Source organism: Oncorhynchus tshawytscha, linkage group LG06 (assembly GCF_018296145.1).
Source record: "Oncorhynchus tshawytscha isolate Ot180627B linkage group LG06, Otsh_v2.0, whole genome shotgun sequence".
Classification (NCBI taxonomy): Eukaryota; Metazoa; Chordata; class Actinopteri; order Salmoniformes; family Salmonidae; genus Oncorhynchus; species Oncorhynchus tshawytscha.
Genome location: NC_056434.1, coordinates 11,794,050 through 11,811,218, shown reverse-complemented (window position 1 = coordinate 11,811,218; position 17,169 = coordinate 11,794,050). Strand labels below are relative to the sequence as shown.

At 41.6% G+C, this 17,169-nt stretch overlaps 1 long non-coding RNA gene across 1 annotated transcript; it reads left to right on the top strand.

The window, feature by feature from the left end:
• The first annotated feature begins 1,134 nt into the window (after window positions 1-1,134).
• LOC112252032 lies at window positions 1,135-16,829 on the top strand. The gene is made up of 4 exons (XR_002953806.2): window positions 1,135-1,204; window positions 6,700-6,753; window positions 13,128-13,201; window positions 16,293-16,829. It is a non-coding gene; the product is annotated as an uncharacterized LOC112252032 (long non-coding RNA).
• The last annotated feature ends 340 nt before the right edge of the window (window positions 16,830-17,169 follow it).

The following is a 17,169-nucleotide window of genomic DNA, read 5'->3' as shown; positions in this document are numbered from 1 at the left end:
GGAAACCTCAGCAATACTCTCGTTTATCCAAATTCGACATTGGAACATTGTTTTTCCTAAAGAGGTATAAGGAGCAAAGTGGTATTCTTATCCCACATTCAGTGATGGTTTTAGACGTAACGGATGGTTGAGGTTGCAAGGAGGGGCACATGCCAAACGGAGCGAACAGCAGTGGAAGAAATTAAAACAAAGATGTCAACAGTTGCCTACCACCCACTCGAAATCGATTGTATTACCTTCAAGAAGCTCGCTGAACGTATAAAACGGGACGCATGATTTCAAGACTCAGAAGACTTGTTGCAGACAACGGAATCTTCTCCCAAAAAGCAAAACAACCACAACGTCTATAGAGATTTGACACAGACAACTCGCGTCCACTTTTTAGGACATAAGCCTCCTTTAATACATTAAAGTAAGTTGTAGTTTTTTTCCAAGTACATTTTTAGATTATATGTCTATGTCCATGTTATTGTCATCTGCTTTGTAGAGATAAAACGTAGCCTACTGTCATCAACACTTGAAAGTTTACTATTCATCAAAGCAAATGTTCTCATACCTGCTTGGATTGAAATGAAGTCAAGACACCTTGTTGTATTGCTGTGTTATATTAGATAAATATATCAGCATTGCTGTAGCTTTGTATAGTGGTATGTTAAACATATTGTGAGGCATTGCCAATTGTTTTGTTGGCAACATTTTCATTCCCTCTAAATTTGATCATTGTAAGTAAAAATATCTTACTCAGAGTTGCATTTGTTACCCTGTTTCGTGTCAATTAGATTGTTTGTTCACTTGTGTGCTTCATTTAATAAGCTACTTCACACTGTTTCCATCCCATTCATTTGATAGAAAGTCACTTTGCACAGACATCATTTGTTTCTTTCCAGCACTGTGTCTAACTTGATTTGTGTTTGCCCAGCTAGAATAGCCATGCAGGCAGTGAGGAAATGCCACATACTGTCCAGTTTATTCCTTCTGCTGATCAGCTCGGGCCAGTGCATGGACAGCAAGGAGGTGAGGCAGAAAGAGAGAAGGATCCTTCTGGACCATGTCTTACAGGTTAACGGAGACAGCCAACGGGGGGACAAACCTTCAGTTTCCAGTCGCTATAACAGTGGCCTCTTCCCCGCAGCCCAAGACATGAAGTTCTCCTCTGGAGAAAAGCCTTTATATGTTCCTAGGCTGGATAACAGCAAACCCATAGGTAAGCTGATAAGATTTATTTTTAGGCCATGATGAAACTGTAATCCCAATTTTAATAGGGCTTGACCAGGGCTTGACAGCTGCCGTTGGTCTGTATCAATATCTTTACTACTATAGCCTATTGTGCATGCTTCCATTTCCATGTACGAAATGTCACACTTTGTGATTTCAGGAGGTGAGAGCTGCCAAGATGTTAGTTAAAAAAGCTATAAATTATTACTATGTTATAAACAGAACAAAAAAAATCTGAGTATAAATGCAATCGATGCAAGTACGCTTCACTGTTTGGGGGTGAGATAATATCAGCAACAATTGGGGTAATGAACTCTATTTCAATCACTGGTGTGATAGTGTGTAAAGTGGGGATCTATATTCCAATTCCAGTGCACCATTGGCACCCTGAAAAATCCACAATCAACCCTCTCACGTGACTAGTGAGGTATCATTGCGTCGTGAAAATATTATCAATGGCTGACCATCACCAACTAAGATGCCAAGGGGGCGGAGCATCATTAACATAAGAAACTTGTGAATTATTCATTCAATTCAGGATACATTGCTGAATGATCAGCCTCCTCTAGCGCCTTGACCAGCCAATGGCGAGCGTCATAGGAACGCATCACAGGTGACGTGGGACCCAGGACACTCACGTGGCACACAGTTTAGTCAGCCATGAACACGTAGCTATTTCTACCAAATCAAAAGTTTACTTGTCAAGTGCGCCTATAGTGAAATGCTTACTTACAGGCTCTAAACAATAGTGCAAAAAAGGTATTTGGTGAACAACAGGTAAGTAAAGAAATTAAACAACAGTAAAAAGACAGTGAAAAATAACAGTAGCGAGGCTATAAAAGTAGTGAGGCTACATACAGACACCGGTTAGTCGGGCTTATTGAGGTTGTATGTACATGAATGTATAGTTAAAGTGACTATGCATATATGATAAACAGAGTAGCCGTAGCGTAACGAGGGGTTGGCGGGTGGTGGGTGGGACACATTGCAGATAGCCCGGTTAGCCAATATGCCGGAGCACTGGTTAGTCGGGCCAATTGAGGTAGTATATACATGAATGTATAGTTAAAGTGACTATGCATATATGATAAACAGAGAGTAGCAGCAGCATAAAAGAGGGGTTGGGAGGTTGGGGGCACACAATGCAAATAGTCCGGGTAACCATTTGCTTACCTGTTCAGGAGTCTTATGGCTTGGGGGTAAAAACTGTTGAGAATCCTTTTTGTCCTAGACTTGGCACTCCGGTACCGCTTGCCATGAGGTAGTAGAGAGAACAGCCTATGACTGGGGAGGCCGGGGTCCTTGACCATTTTTAGGGCCTTCCTCTGACACCGCCTGGTGTAGAGGTCCTGGATGGCAGGCAGCTTTGCCCCAGTGATCTACCGGGCCGTTTGCACTACCCTCTGTAGTAGAGGTCGATCGATTATGATGTTTCGACACCGATACCGATTATTGGAGGACGAAAAAAGCCGCTACCGATTAATCGGCCAATTATTTTATTTTTTTGTAATAATGACAATTACAACAATACTGAATGAACACTTATTTTAACTTAATATAATACATCAATAAAATCAATTTAGCCTCAAGTAAATAATGAAACATGTTCAATTTGGTTTAAATAATGCAAAAACAAAGTGTTGGAGAAGAAAGTAAAAGTGCAATATGTGCTATGTAAGAAAGCTAACGTTTCAGTTCCTTGCTCAGAACATGTGGACATATGAAAGCTGGTGGTTCCTTTTAACATGAGTCTTCAATATTCCCAGGTAAGAAGTTTTAGGTTGTAGTTATTATAGGAATTATAGGACTATTTCCCTCTACACCATTTGTATTTCATTAACCTTTGACTATTGGATGTTCTTATAGGCACTTTAGTATTGCCAGTGTAACAGTATAGCTTCCGTCCCTCTCCTCGCTTCTCCCTGGGCTCGAACCAGCAACACAACGACAACAGCCACCATCGAAGCAGCATTACCCATGCAGAGCAAGGGGAACAACTACTAGAAGGCTCAGAGCAAGGGATGTTTGAAATGCTATTAGCGGGCGCTAACTAGCTAGCCATTTCACTTCGGTTACACCAGCCTCATCTCGGGAGATGATAGGCTTGAAGTCATTAACAGCGCAATGCTTGACGTACAATGAAGAGCTGCTGGCAAAACGCACGAAAGTGCTGTTTGAATGAATGTTTACGCGCCTGCTTCTGCCTACCACCGCTCAGTCAGATTATATGCAACGCAGGGCACGCTAGATAATATCTAATAATATCATCAACCATGTGTAGTTAACTAGTGATTATGATTGATTGTTTTTTATAAGATAAGTTTAATGCTAGTTAGCAACTTACCTTGGCTTACTGCATTCGCGTAAGAGGCAGTCTCCTTGTGGAGTGCAACGAGAGAGAGGCAGGTGGTTATTGCGTTGGACTAGTTAACTGTAAGGTTGCAAGATTGGATCCCCCGAGCTGACAAGGTGAAAATCTGTCGTTCTGCTCCTGAACAAGGCAGTTAACCCACCGTTCCAAGTCATTGAAAATAAGAATGTGTTCTTAACTGACTTGCCTAGTTAAATAAAGGTATAAAAACAACAACAACAAAAAATGTAAAATAAAATCAATTTTAAAAAATCGGCAAATCGGCGCCCAAAAATACCGATTCCCGATTGTTATGAAAACTTGAAATTGGCCCTGATTAATCGGCCATTCCGATTAATCGGTCAACCTCTACTCTGTAGTGCCTTGCGGTCGGAGGCCAAGCAATTGCCGTACCGGGCAGTGATGCAACCAGTCAGGATGCTCTTGACGTTGCAGCTGTAGAACCTTTTGAGGATCTCAGGACCCATGCCAAATCTTTGTAGTTTCCTGAGGGGGAAAAGGCTTTGTCGTGCCCTCTTCACGACTGTCTTAATGTGTTTGGACCATTCTAGTTTGTTGTTGATGTGGACACCAAGGAACTTGAAGCTACCACATTCACTGACTTCATTTCACCTGTGAGATCAAAAGACTATACTAATATAAAAGTTTTTATGCTCAAGTGGAACAATATAATCCATACTATTGCTGTTGGATTTTGGAACCTTGAGTTAACGCTAATATCTTTTTGTTACATTAGTAAATGTAGTAATCTTGTCCAATTCCATGACTGGCAAAAGCATGAATTATTGCTTCTGAAAGAAATGTTATCTATGGCTCCTTGAAGTCATTGTCAAGTCAAAGTGAGTATGGCGTTACTGTGCCTTAGTCATTCCATGTACTGACTGAAACTGAACCATACTAGTCCTTCCTTAATACTCATCTGTGCAATGGTACACGTTCCCTCAGACTGTCCATATTACCATCCAACATATTGGTTTTAAAGATGTTCCGACATTTCGGTCAAACGTTGGGTCAAGGTTTAGTCAGAGGCTTTATTTGTATTGACCTCCCTCCAATGTTGTCCAGGCAGTGTTTCAGACCCACTGTGTAAGAGGCAGAGAACCATACAGGTCGCTGGCCAGACGGAATGTACCTTTTGAGGAAGTCAAAATGCTGCACATTAGTAAGCAGTGCATGCACCATTCCTTAAGACCCACAGTCACAGAAAAAAAAGAGAAATAGCTCCTGTACACAGTTTCCATTATCTTTGCCAAAGCATAAACTATAGGTATCTCTCTTTTCTTACCACCAACAACCTGAGTTGTTCTGAGATGCTTGTGTATTACCATATTGTTATATGTACCTGTCCCTACCTGATAAACAGAAGCAGAAGAGTGACACTCAAAGAAATAGACTGACAGAAATATTCCACATTTATCGTGAGCAGGGCCAGTTGATTTATCGTCAGGATCATGGGGTACTGTATATCTGAAGTCTTCTTCTTCAAAGTGATCATGCTAACAAACTGAAAAACACTACAAACAAACTGTATGTTGCATTAGTCAGTCCCTTTGGTGCCTCCGTCAAAACAGTGGTATTCCCTTATATCAGTGGATAGTCAGCAGTTATGTATTGGTAAACAATAGGTGGGTAAATTGTGATTGTCGGTTGCAGAAAAAAAGTAACACTTCCTATTCTTTCAATGCATTTCTCCACAAAAGGTGGGTAAAACTGTTGGGGCCTCCCCCCAAAAAAGACGGGTAAACTGTGTTTACTTGCGTTTACCCTCCACTACCACCACTGGTCTTATGACCGATGTACAGACTCCAGCAGCCAAAACAATATTTCTGGATTTGGGGTAATCCAGCCTGCTAGTGTTAGCATTTACCTGCCGCTTTCACACTTACATAACTCACGTCTGATCTAGTCTGGAGCCAGGTTAAGGTTTCAGAACCCTTATTCCCTTTAGATAAGACCCATAGCCTGTTCATCTCTTTATACTGGAGTGATGGGTCGTTGTTTTCCTTAATGCCCAGTGGTATGTCTGAACATCAAACACATTGCCTTGGCTTACTCTAGTCTAGTGGTTTGTAATTGAACTGATCATCTTTTGCAATTTCTGCATCAGAGAGTACTGCTCATTCCTCGGTCCGTTCTGGTAAAATAAGCACCACAGCTAGCGGCACGGAATTATTCTCATGACATTGATAAGTATTATAAATGCTGGGAAATAATCTCCTTATGCCGTTTGCCTGAAATCCGCGTCTGACACCTGTGTGCTTTGCATGTTTGGAGAGTGGATGGGCTTGGCTGAGATACAGAATGTGTACAAGGAGCCTACAAGCCTCTGGCTGAGATACAGAATGTGTACATGGAGCCTATAAACCTGTTGGCGTGTCCTCGGTTGTGAGACAATCTGTGAGTTTTGATATAAAAAACATTTATCACATACTTAAGGACTCATATTTGTTTCCTCCCATCAGCTCTGTTCCAAGAAAAAAAACATGTTTAGGCAAATTCTCTGATAGCGTTTTCTTTACTGCATTGGCACAGGTGAGGCGGGTGTTTGTTGGTATCTACATGCTCTAGGTAACTTTGTAACATTTACACACATTTATCTATTTCCAACGGCTTATCTTAAAGCTGAAATCCGTAAAGGGGAAACAGTGCCAATGTTCGCCCCAGCGCCTTTGTTATTGTTTTTGTTTTGTTGATGAAATGGAGGAGAGGAGCGCAGTACCTATTCTGGTGTTCTATCGCGCGTGCCATGATGTCAGAGAGAAAAACATTGTGATCGTTGTTGAGGTAACTTCTTTGTTGATGAAATGGAGGAGAGGAGCGCAGTACCTATTCTGGTGTTCTATCGCGCGTGCTATGATGTCAGAGAGAAAAACATTGTGATCGTTTTTGAGGTAACTTCTTTGTTGATGAAATGGAGGAGAGGAGCGCAGTACCTATTCTGGTGTTCTATCGCGCGTGCTATGATGTCAGAGAGAAAAACATTGTGATCGTTGTTGAGGTAACTTCTATGTTGTTGAAATATCGTGGGCGTGGCCATTTCACCATTAAGGATTTCATTTTTAATGGTAAGAGGTTTCACTGATTGGTAACTTCTCTTTTTCTTTTTTTTGTAGATAATGTCCCAAGAGATATAAACCTGAAAGACAAGTTCATAAAGCATTTCACAGGTAAGACAAATGCTATCAAAGAGTATTTAATCAACGTTCAATATTTTCCCCATTTGTTTCGGGATCAATCTCACCTTACATCTGGGACCATGTGTATCAAGCCTCTCCGAGTAGGAGTGCGGATCTAGGATCAGGTCGCCTCTGTCCATGTAATCTTATTCGTTGTGATTTAAGAGGCAAAACTGATCCTAAATCAGCACTTACTCTGAGACAGTTGATACATACAGCCCTGCACACATTATATCAGCTAAAAAAAATAAAAAATACTATTTAATTTGTCAGATGAAGACTCTGCTCTGTGAGCTGATTCCCGCCTCTTTAATTTCTAATCAAGGAGCATTTTTATTCAACTTTCCAAACTTCAGCCATGGTGTGACAGTTCAAAGTATTCCTAGACGAGAACCAAATCCCTAAAACTATGTCATTGCCTGGGATGGACCTCAAAGTTGTGCTGGAGAAAGTTGCCATTAAATTAATTTATGAGGGTAGTAGGGGAGAGAAGGTGAGCACATTACTCTGGCAGAAACAGGCGGGGTAAAGTTGAAGGCAACGTAAGGTTAAGCTGATTATTTGTAGCAGGACCTCTGAACAGACTTCAGTAATTGGTGTGAAAATCTGTTATCCAGAAGCTCACTAAAGGCCCAGAAGTACTTAGGTGTGATCATTAAAGAGGCAATCAGCTAATTAAAACAATAATAAAGCAAACTCCCCGCCACTGTTTTGCTAAAAAAGCTGAGGAATGGGGCTGGAGAAATGTAACCACTGTCAAATCCATAGACCGAGCTATGGATGCAAGAACTGACCATCCATCATAACAACATAGTTTGAACCATGTTTTGAGGCTATATAGAGTTAAATTTACTTTGTTTACAAAGATATTTTTGGTTCTCATGTAGTGTGACAGTTTAACTAAGTTCATGAAAGCATTTCTAAGTTATATTCTTCAAGAAACAATGGGTAAATATCATTCATTTATAAATTAAACAAATGGATGTACTGTACCTACTGTACCTATTGTCCCTTTCATTCTAAGTCTGAGTCCTTTTGTGATGTCATATCATGTATTAGTATGGACCAGTAGAACAATGATTAATGAGTCTGATAGTAGCTAGGTTTAGGTTTATTTGAACATTTATATACACTGAGTGTGCAAAACATTCACAACACCTTCCTAATATTGAGTTGCACCCCGCCTTCTGCCATCAGAACAGCCTTCATTTGTCAGGTCATGGACTCTACAAGGTGTTGAAAGTGTTCCACAGGGATGCTGGTCCATGTTGAGTCCAATGCTTCCCACAGTTGTGTCAAGTTGGCTGGATGTACTTTGGAGGGTGGACTATTCTTGATAGACATTGGAAACTGCTGAGTGTGAAAAACCCATCAGCGGATCAAAGCTACTTAAAATGTTGTTTTGCCCATTCACCCTCTGAATGGCACACACACACAATCCATGTCTCAATGTCTCAAGGCTTAAAAATCCTTCTTTAACCTGTCTCTTCCCATTCATCTACACTGATTGAAGTGGATTTAACAAGTGACATCAATAAGGGATCATAGCTTTCACCTGATTTCAGCTGGTCAGTCTGTCACGGAAAGAGCAGGTGTTCTTAATGTTTTATATACTCTGTGTATATTTATATCTTGATATATACAGTGAGGGAAAAAATATTTGATCACCTGCTGATTTTGTACATTTGCCCACTGACAAAGAAATTATCAGTCTAATTTTAATGGTAGGTTTATTTGAACAGTGAGAGACAGAATAACAACAAAAGAAATCCAGAAAAACGCATGGTGGCAAAACCCTTGTTGGCAATCACAGAGGTCAGACGTTTCTTGTAGTTGGCCACCAGGTTTGCACACATCTCAGGAGGGATTTTGTCCCACTCCTCTTTGCAGATCTTCTCCAAGTCATTAAGGTTTCGAGGCTGATGTTTGGCAACTCAAACCTTCAGCACCCTCCACAGATTTTCTATGGGATTAAGGTCTGGAGACTGGCTAGGCCACTCCAGGACCTTAATGTGCTTCTTCTTGAGCCACTCCTTTGTTGCCTTGGTCGAGTGTTTTGGGTCATTGTCATGCTGGCATACCCATCCACAACCCATTTTCAATGCCCTGGCTGAGGGAAGGAGGTTCTCACCCAAGATTTGATGGTACATGGCCCCGTCCATCGTCCCTTTGATGCGGTGAAGTTGTCCTGTCCCCTTAGCAGAAAAACACCCCCAAAGCATAATGTTTCCACCTCCATGTTTGACGGTGGGGATGGTGTTCTTGGGGTCATAGGCAGCATTCCTCTTCCTCCAAACACGGTGAGTTGAGTTGGTGCCAAAGAGCTCCATTTTGGTCTGATCTGACCACAACACTTTCACCCAGTTGTCCTCTGAATCATTCAGATGTTCAATGGCAAACTTCAGACGGGCATGTATATGTGCTTTCTTGAGCAGGGGGACCTTGCGGGCACTGCAGGATTTCAGTCCTTCACGGCATAGTGTGTTACCAATTGTTTTCTTGGTGACTATGGTCCCAGCTGCCTTGAGATCATTGATAAGATCCTCCTGTGTAGTTCTGGGCTGATTCCTCACCGTTCTCATGATCATTGCAACTCCACGAGGTGAGATCTTTCATGGAGCCCCAAGCCGAGGGAGATTGACAGTTCTTTTGTGTTTCTTCCATTTGCGAATAATCGCACCAACTGTTGTCACCTTCCCACCAAGCTGCTTGGCGATGGTCTTGTAGCCCATTCCAGCCTTGTGTAGGTCTACAATCTTGTCCCTGACGTTCTTGGAGAGCTCTTTGGTCTTGGCCATGTTGGAGAGTTTGGAATCTGATTGATTGATTGCTTCTATGGACAGGTGTCTTTTATACAGGTAACAAACTGAGATTAGGAGCACTCCCTTTAAGAGTGTGTTCCTAATCTCAGCTCGTTACCTGTATAAAAGACACCTGGGAGCCAGAAATCTTTCTGATTGAGAGGGGGTCAAATACTTATTTCCCTCATTAATTAAAATGCAAATAAATGTATAACGTATATGCGTTTTTCTGGATTTTTTGTTGTTGTTATTCTGTCCCTCACTGTTTAAATAAACCTACCATTAAAATGATAGACTGATCATTTCTTTGTCAGTGGGCAAACATACAAAATCAGCAGGGGATCAAATACTTCTTTCCCTCACTGTATTCAGTACGATGTCATACAATATAAAACCGAAGTGAAATATATGATCAGCCTAACTATATGGACAGTGCATTATCAATAAGTCATAGCTAAGTCATTAAACAACAAATTGGCATACCACAACATCTATAAATATACATTTCAATGTCTTTGGTAATAGAGTGTCATTTGCATAGTCAGTCATATGCATAGTTGGAGCTCTGCCTTGGTTGGAGCTCTGCCTTGGTTGGAGCTTTGCCTTGGTTGGAGCTCTGCCTTGGTTGGAGCTCTGCCTTGGTTGGAGCTCTGCCTTGTTTGGAGCTCTGCCTTGGTTGGAGCTCTGCCTTGGTTGGAGCTCTTCCTTGGTTGAAGTTCTGCCTTGGTTGGAGCTCTGACTTGTTTGGAGCTCTGCCTTAGTAAAGAGTATCTTGACAGCAAGATCATGTTTTGCACCCATGTCCGAAAATATTGTTGCTCTTTTGACGTTGTTGCTAATGTCAAATGGGATCCACTTCAGTTCTGTTATGGAGATGTTCAAAAGAAGGAAAGGAAATGGAACACATTAACATTTGTTTTCAGTTTCCTGATAAGAGCTTTTCTTTTAAGCAGGACCAGTCAAGTTCTCATCAGAATGTAGAACACATTTTCATAGACTCTATCACAACACAAGGGATTGTTCAAGACCAGCATGTATGTATACATTTTAATGTCATAATACTGTGTTCATCTATATTTGTGATCAGTAATCTTGGTTTCTGATAGTCATTTACACCACTTTATTCATTAGCTAACCACTAATTTGCAATTGTGGTTCCTGACTACATGATGGCAATGATGTTCTTTCCACTGCCAATATTATGCTGTGGGAAAATTTATTTACTGCCAACATTTTGCCCACAACGACTTTCTTTGCCACAGGTCTTACTCTAAGTAAATTAATGACCACAGACAGAAAGCAGACATTCATCAAGGCCATTTGCCTTTGGAAACTTTATTCTATACTGGTCCCAGATCTGTTTGTGCTAGAACCCAAATACTCATTATGAATTAATTGAATGCGTAGGTGGTGTAATACGGTGTCTTGCTCTAACATTAGTCAAACTCTCTTTGATGACCTCATATCCACAGTTTTTTTCATTCAACTTCACAATAGAGTCGCTTGTCTTTGAATGGAAGCAATAAGTGGACTCTTAAATCAAATCCCTGTAACAAGTCAGTGTAATACATCATGTGCCATTACATGACGTAAACATTAGTTTAGCAGATGTAATGAACAATCGTGTTGTCGTTGTAGTTTTTATTGGAAAAGGGACCGATGACATCCTACAGTAGGTAGGGAATGCCTCCAGTATGTCCCCAGACAGTATGTCAGTTTCTCAGATGGCTGCCTGAACTGAGGTGTCTAAGCAGCAGCCCTGCCTCCATTGTGGACCAGTGAATTAGAGCATGGACTTTCTCAGTCTTCTTTTTTGTGTTGTCAATAAAGAGAAACACAACCACAACAGCCTTGTACACTACTGAAACTCAGTTTAGTGTACTCTTTATATCAGGCCTCCCTGCTCCCCTGGCCTCCAGGGCGGTACTCAGTCCCTTGTTCCCTTGGCCTCCAGGGTGGTACTCAGTCCCTTGTTCCCCTGGCCTCCAGGGTGGTACTCAGTCCCTTGTTCCCCTGGTCTCCAGGATGGTACTCAGGCCCCTGTTCCTCTGGCCTCCAGGGTGGTACTCAGTCCCTTGTTCCCCTGGCCTCCAGGGTGGTACTCAGTCCCTTGTTCCCCTGGCCTCCAGGGTGGTACTCAGTCCCTTGTTCTCCTGGCCTCCAGGGTGGTACTCAGTCCCTTGTTCCCCTGGCCTCCAGGGTGGTAAGCAGTCCCTTGTTCCCCTGGCCTCCAGGGTGGTACTCAGTCCCTTGTTCCCCTGGCCTCCAGGGTGGTACTCAGTCCCTTGTTCCCCTGGTTTCCAGGATGGTACTCAGGCCCCTGTTCCTCTGGCCTCCAGGGTGGTACTCAGTCTTTTGTTCCCCTGGCCTCCAGTGTGGTACTCAGTCCCTTGTTCCCCTGGCCTCCAGGGTGGTACTCAGTCCCTTGTTCCCCTGGCCTCCAGGGTGGTAATCAGTCCCTTGTTCCCCTGGCCTCTAGGGTGGTACTCAGTCCCCTGTTCCCTTTGCCTCTAGGGTGGTACTCAGTCCCCTGTTCCCCTGGCCTCTAGGGTTGTACTCAGTCCCCTGTTCCCCTGGCCTCTAGGGTTGTACTCAGTCCCCTGTTCCCCTGGCCTCTAGGGTTGTACTCAGTCCCCTGTTCCCCAGGCCTCTAGGGTGGTTCATGCCTCTATTACCCTGGCCTCTAGGGTTGTACTCAGTCCCCTGTTCCCCAGGCCTCTAGGATGGTTCATGCCTCTATTCCCCTGGCCTCTAGGGTTGTACTCAGTCCCCTGTTCCCCTGGCCTCTAGGGTTGTACTCTGTCCCCTGTTCTCCTGGCCTCCAGGGTGGTACTCAGGCACATGTGGGTCCTGGGCAAGACAATACACTGTGTACACAACACAATGAAATGCTTACTTGCTGGTTCACGACAAAAATAAGAATAGAACAAAAAAAATGTCATAAAAAAATGAAAACAGAAGCTCAATGGAGTAAAATTATAATACAAATGTAGCACTCAACACATCTACAGTACAATATTTACACACGTTGTGTTTGTGTTCAGAACAGCTGAATTAACATACAGTAGAACATTTAAATGGTATTATATTCAAATAAATATAAAAGTATTGTGGCCTGGGCTGATATAGTGATTAATGCTGATGCCGTTGGCACACATTTCTACTGCATATGCTCTGGTTCTGATACACACTTCTATTGCATATGCTGTGGTTTTGATACACACTTTTACTGCATATGCTGTGGTTTTCATACAAACTTCTACTGCATATGCTGTGGTTTTGATACACACTTCTACTGCATATGCTGTGGGTCTGACCCTGATACACACTTCTACTGCATATGCAGTGGGTCTGACCCTGATACACACTTCTACTGCATATGCTGTGGGTCTGACCCTGATACACACTTCTACTCTCCTTTCCTGTCCCTCCACTGTATCTGTCTGTACCTGTCAAGTGTTTGAGAGTAATTCATGACGTGCTCATATTTAGTATTAGAAAGACATTTAGAAAATGGGAACAAGAAACAAATAGCGATGAACTGTTTTCTTTATCATTTTTCAGACTACAAAAGATGTGCAAGATTGCTAACACGGCTAGCGATGAGTCCACTTTGCTCACAATCGTAGACACTGCATGTGAGTATGAATTATTTTAAGGGGTTAAACTGTCAAAGGGGCACATATGTATAATCAAGCTTTATGTTGATTAGTACACTTGGCCTAACATTGTGTGACTCCTTGCTCTAGAGGTAAAGCTACATAGAAATGATTTACAATATTTTATTTCTATTGTGAATAATTAACTGTAAAGATTGACAAGTGGCAATCCTGTAATATTTCCCTAGTAACTACGTATTGTACACATGCTGTACAGCTCCACCAGATTATAGCTGTGTTTTCAACCCAGCCATCTTGATTATGTGTGATACCAATCACAGGAAGAGAGAATGATGTTGTTGGTGGGTCAACGCTATTCTAATTTGTGTCTGTGACATCTGTAAGTAATCTGAAAGGATTTGAAAATAACTCATGTTCACATAATCAGATCCATGTGTCCCCACAGTTTCTGTCCTACATGTTCTGAAATATAATGTTACGAGGCTCTTTTGTTTCGTTCCAACTCTATTCCATCAAAGACAAGATCCTAATGTAATATACAGCACCTTAACAAACGGTCATCAAAATACATTTACGCATGATTATTTACAGTCTAGCTCATTCTTTTGGAAATCTAAAAGATGAGAACAAGTATTTGACTAGCTGAAATCATTTTAAGTCGAATGTCATGAGAAAGTTACATGTCAGCGGTAAGTTAGGGCCTACATACAGTGCATTTGGAAAGTATTCAGACCCCTTGACTTTTTCCACATTTTGTTACGTTACAGCCTTATTCTAAAGTAGATTTTTTTAATCATCATTAATCTACACATAATACCTCATAATGACAAAGCAAAAACAGTTTTTTTTTTTTTTTTGCAAATGTATTAAAAATAAAAAACAAAAACCTTATTTACCTAAGTATTCAAACCCTTTGCTATAAGACTCGAAATTGAGCTCTGGTGCATCCTGTTTCCCTTGATCATCCTTGAGATGTTTCTACACCTTGATTGGAGTCCACTTGTGGTAAATGAAATTGATGGGACATGATTTGGAAAGGCACAAACCTGTCTAGGTCCCACAGTTGACAGTGTGTGTCAGAGCAAAAACCAAGGTATGATGACGAAGGAATTGTCCGTAGAGCTCAGAGACCATAACATTTCTGCAGATTAGAAGGTCCCCCAAGAACACAGTGTCCTCCATCATTCTTAAATGGAAGAAGTTTGGAACCAACAACACTCTTCCTAGAGCTGGCCGCACGGCCAAACTGAGCAATTGGGGGAGAAGGGCCTTGGTCAGGGAGGTGACCAAGAACCCGATGGTCTCTCTGACAGAGCTCCAGAGTTCCTCTGTGGAGATGGGAGAACCTTCCAGAAGGACAACCATCTCTGCAGCACTCCACCCACCAATCGGGCCTTTATGGTAGAGTGGCCAGACGGAAGCCACTCCTCAGTAAAAGGCACATGACTGCCCGCTTAGAGTTTGCCAAAAGGCAACTAAAGGACTATCAGATCATGCGAAACAAGATTCTCTGGTTTGATGAAACCAAGATTGAACTCTTTGGCCTGAATGCCAAGCATCACGTCTGGAGGAAACCTGGCACCAACGCTACGGTGAGCATGGTGGTGGCAGCATCATGCTGTGGGGGTGTTTTTCACTGGCAGGGACTGGGAGACTAGTCAGGATCGAGGGAAAGATGAACGGAAGAAATTACAAATAGATCCTTGATGAAAACCTGCTCCAGAGCACTCAAGACCTCAGACTGGGGTGAAGGTTCACCTTCCAACAGGACAACAACCCTAAGTACACAGCCAAGACAACACAGGAGTGGCTTCGGCACAAGTCTCTGAATGTCCTTGAGTGGCCCAACCAGAGCCCTGACTTGAACCCGATCAAACATCTCTGGAGAGACCTGAGAAAAGCTGTGCAGCGACGCTCCCCACCCAACCTGACAGAGCTTGAGAGGATCTGCAGAGAAGAATGGGAGAAACTACCCAAATACAGTTGTGCCAAGGTTATAGCGTCATACCTAAGAAGATTCAAGGCTGTAGTCGCTGCCAAAGGTGCTTCAACAAAGTACTGAGTAAAGGGTCTGAATACTTAAGTAAATGTGATATTTCAGTCGTTTTTTTTATACATTTGCAAAAATGTCTAAAAAACGTTTTTTCTTTGTCATTATGGGGTATTGTGTGTAGATTGATGAAAAAAATGATTTCATCAATTTTAAAATAGGCGGTAACGTAGCAAAATGTGGAATGCACTGTACGGGCAATGAGCATTCTCCTGTATGTGGAAAGTAAAACCTTTAAATGTCAGCAAGCCTTGCACCAGCTTAATAATGTGAGCAAAACGAAGACCGTTTGGAAGTGCAACCAAGTGTGTTAAGAAGCTGTGGGGTCACACGATGTTAGATGCTCACCGCTTGGTCAGACAATGAAACAGGAAGAACCTGATTGTCTTGATCCTGCTAATTTTGGATACCGTCATCAGTGTTAAGTTGATAACCCTTTGTTACACCTGTCTATTACCTCCACCTGATGAGGCTGACGACAGCAGAGATGATGATTTCTGGGCCTATTTGTGTTCAGGCTCACTTAGAACTAACTCCATGTCAGTTGATGGCATCTATGGGCCTTTAGATGGTCCAACATGAATGAAGCCTTAGCGAATAACCTATTACAAGCACAATGTTAGTTGGAGTGTAATTGAAATTCATTTGATTGGAAAATTGAGGGGGCTGGCACATTGACAGTTTTTCAGTCTCTCCAGTCATTATTCTTTTTTACTCTGACAATGTGCTCTAGCCGGAACCATAAAGAGAGGTCTCGCTGCTGCCACTGGAGGGAAGGGACTAAAGAATGACCTAAAAGGGCCTATTAGCTGAATCATTGATTGATTCATTCGGCTCATTAGAAAATAACTTGTGAAGTGCCCTTCCTTAGTCCCTAAGGAAATACGGAAGGGCAGCTCAAACCTAATTTTAGACAAGAGATTCTGTGGCCTATTTTTCAAACTAACAATGTAAGGAATTCAAAATGACATTTGAAAAATTAACCACTGTGTTTTTGACAATAATATTATGGTAGTTTTTGAATTGTGTTTAATGTTTGAATTTTGCTGTGTGTTTCAGGCTCAAAATTTTGAAAGAGGGATATATGTTTTGCCCAGGAAGTGCCTTCAATTCACAGCAGTCACATTAAGAACATATTATTGTAATTGTTTATAGTATTTTTATTTGTGTTGTTGATTCTGTATGTATATGAAAATGCTGGCAGCCTTTATTGGTTTTATGAAATAGATTTTCTTTTTATCTTCATAAAACATGTATTTTAAGAAAACCATAATTTAATATTGAATACACCAATTTATTGAAATGATATGTATATAATTCATCACAATAATTCAGAAATATACAATTATTTTCTTAAAGTTCTCACCTAATGAAGATATTTTTTTCTCATCATGTCTGAATTAATCTCACTTAATATTATTTGCTTTGTCAATATTACATTCTGAGACGGTCCTACCATGGTCGTTGAGATATTTATTTCACTGTCCTTGTCTCCATTGTATTTAATTTGGCACTTGAATGATTCCAGTCAATGAAAACATGTTGAATGACGACGAATGTAATAATGTACTGCAGTACTTAACAATAAAAAATATTGAAGCACAGAATATTTGCAATTATTATAGAAGAGCGTGTTGAGGGAAACATCTCTGAGCTTCTGGTGTTGGGACAGTCAATAGGGAAGCTGTAAGTAGGTATATATCCCAAATAGCACACTATTCCCAAAGTAGTGCACTACATAGGAAATAGGGTGTCATTTGGGACGTAAACTATAAGCCCATAGACGCACACAACTGTTGGGTAAGACCACGAGATATTAGAAGTGCAATTATTTAACTCTGACAACTCAGTCAGGACACTTCTGTCTGCACCTCATAACCACTACAATTTTCAAAACAACACACGTTTTAGCAACAACAAAAAATGCAAAATTCTC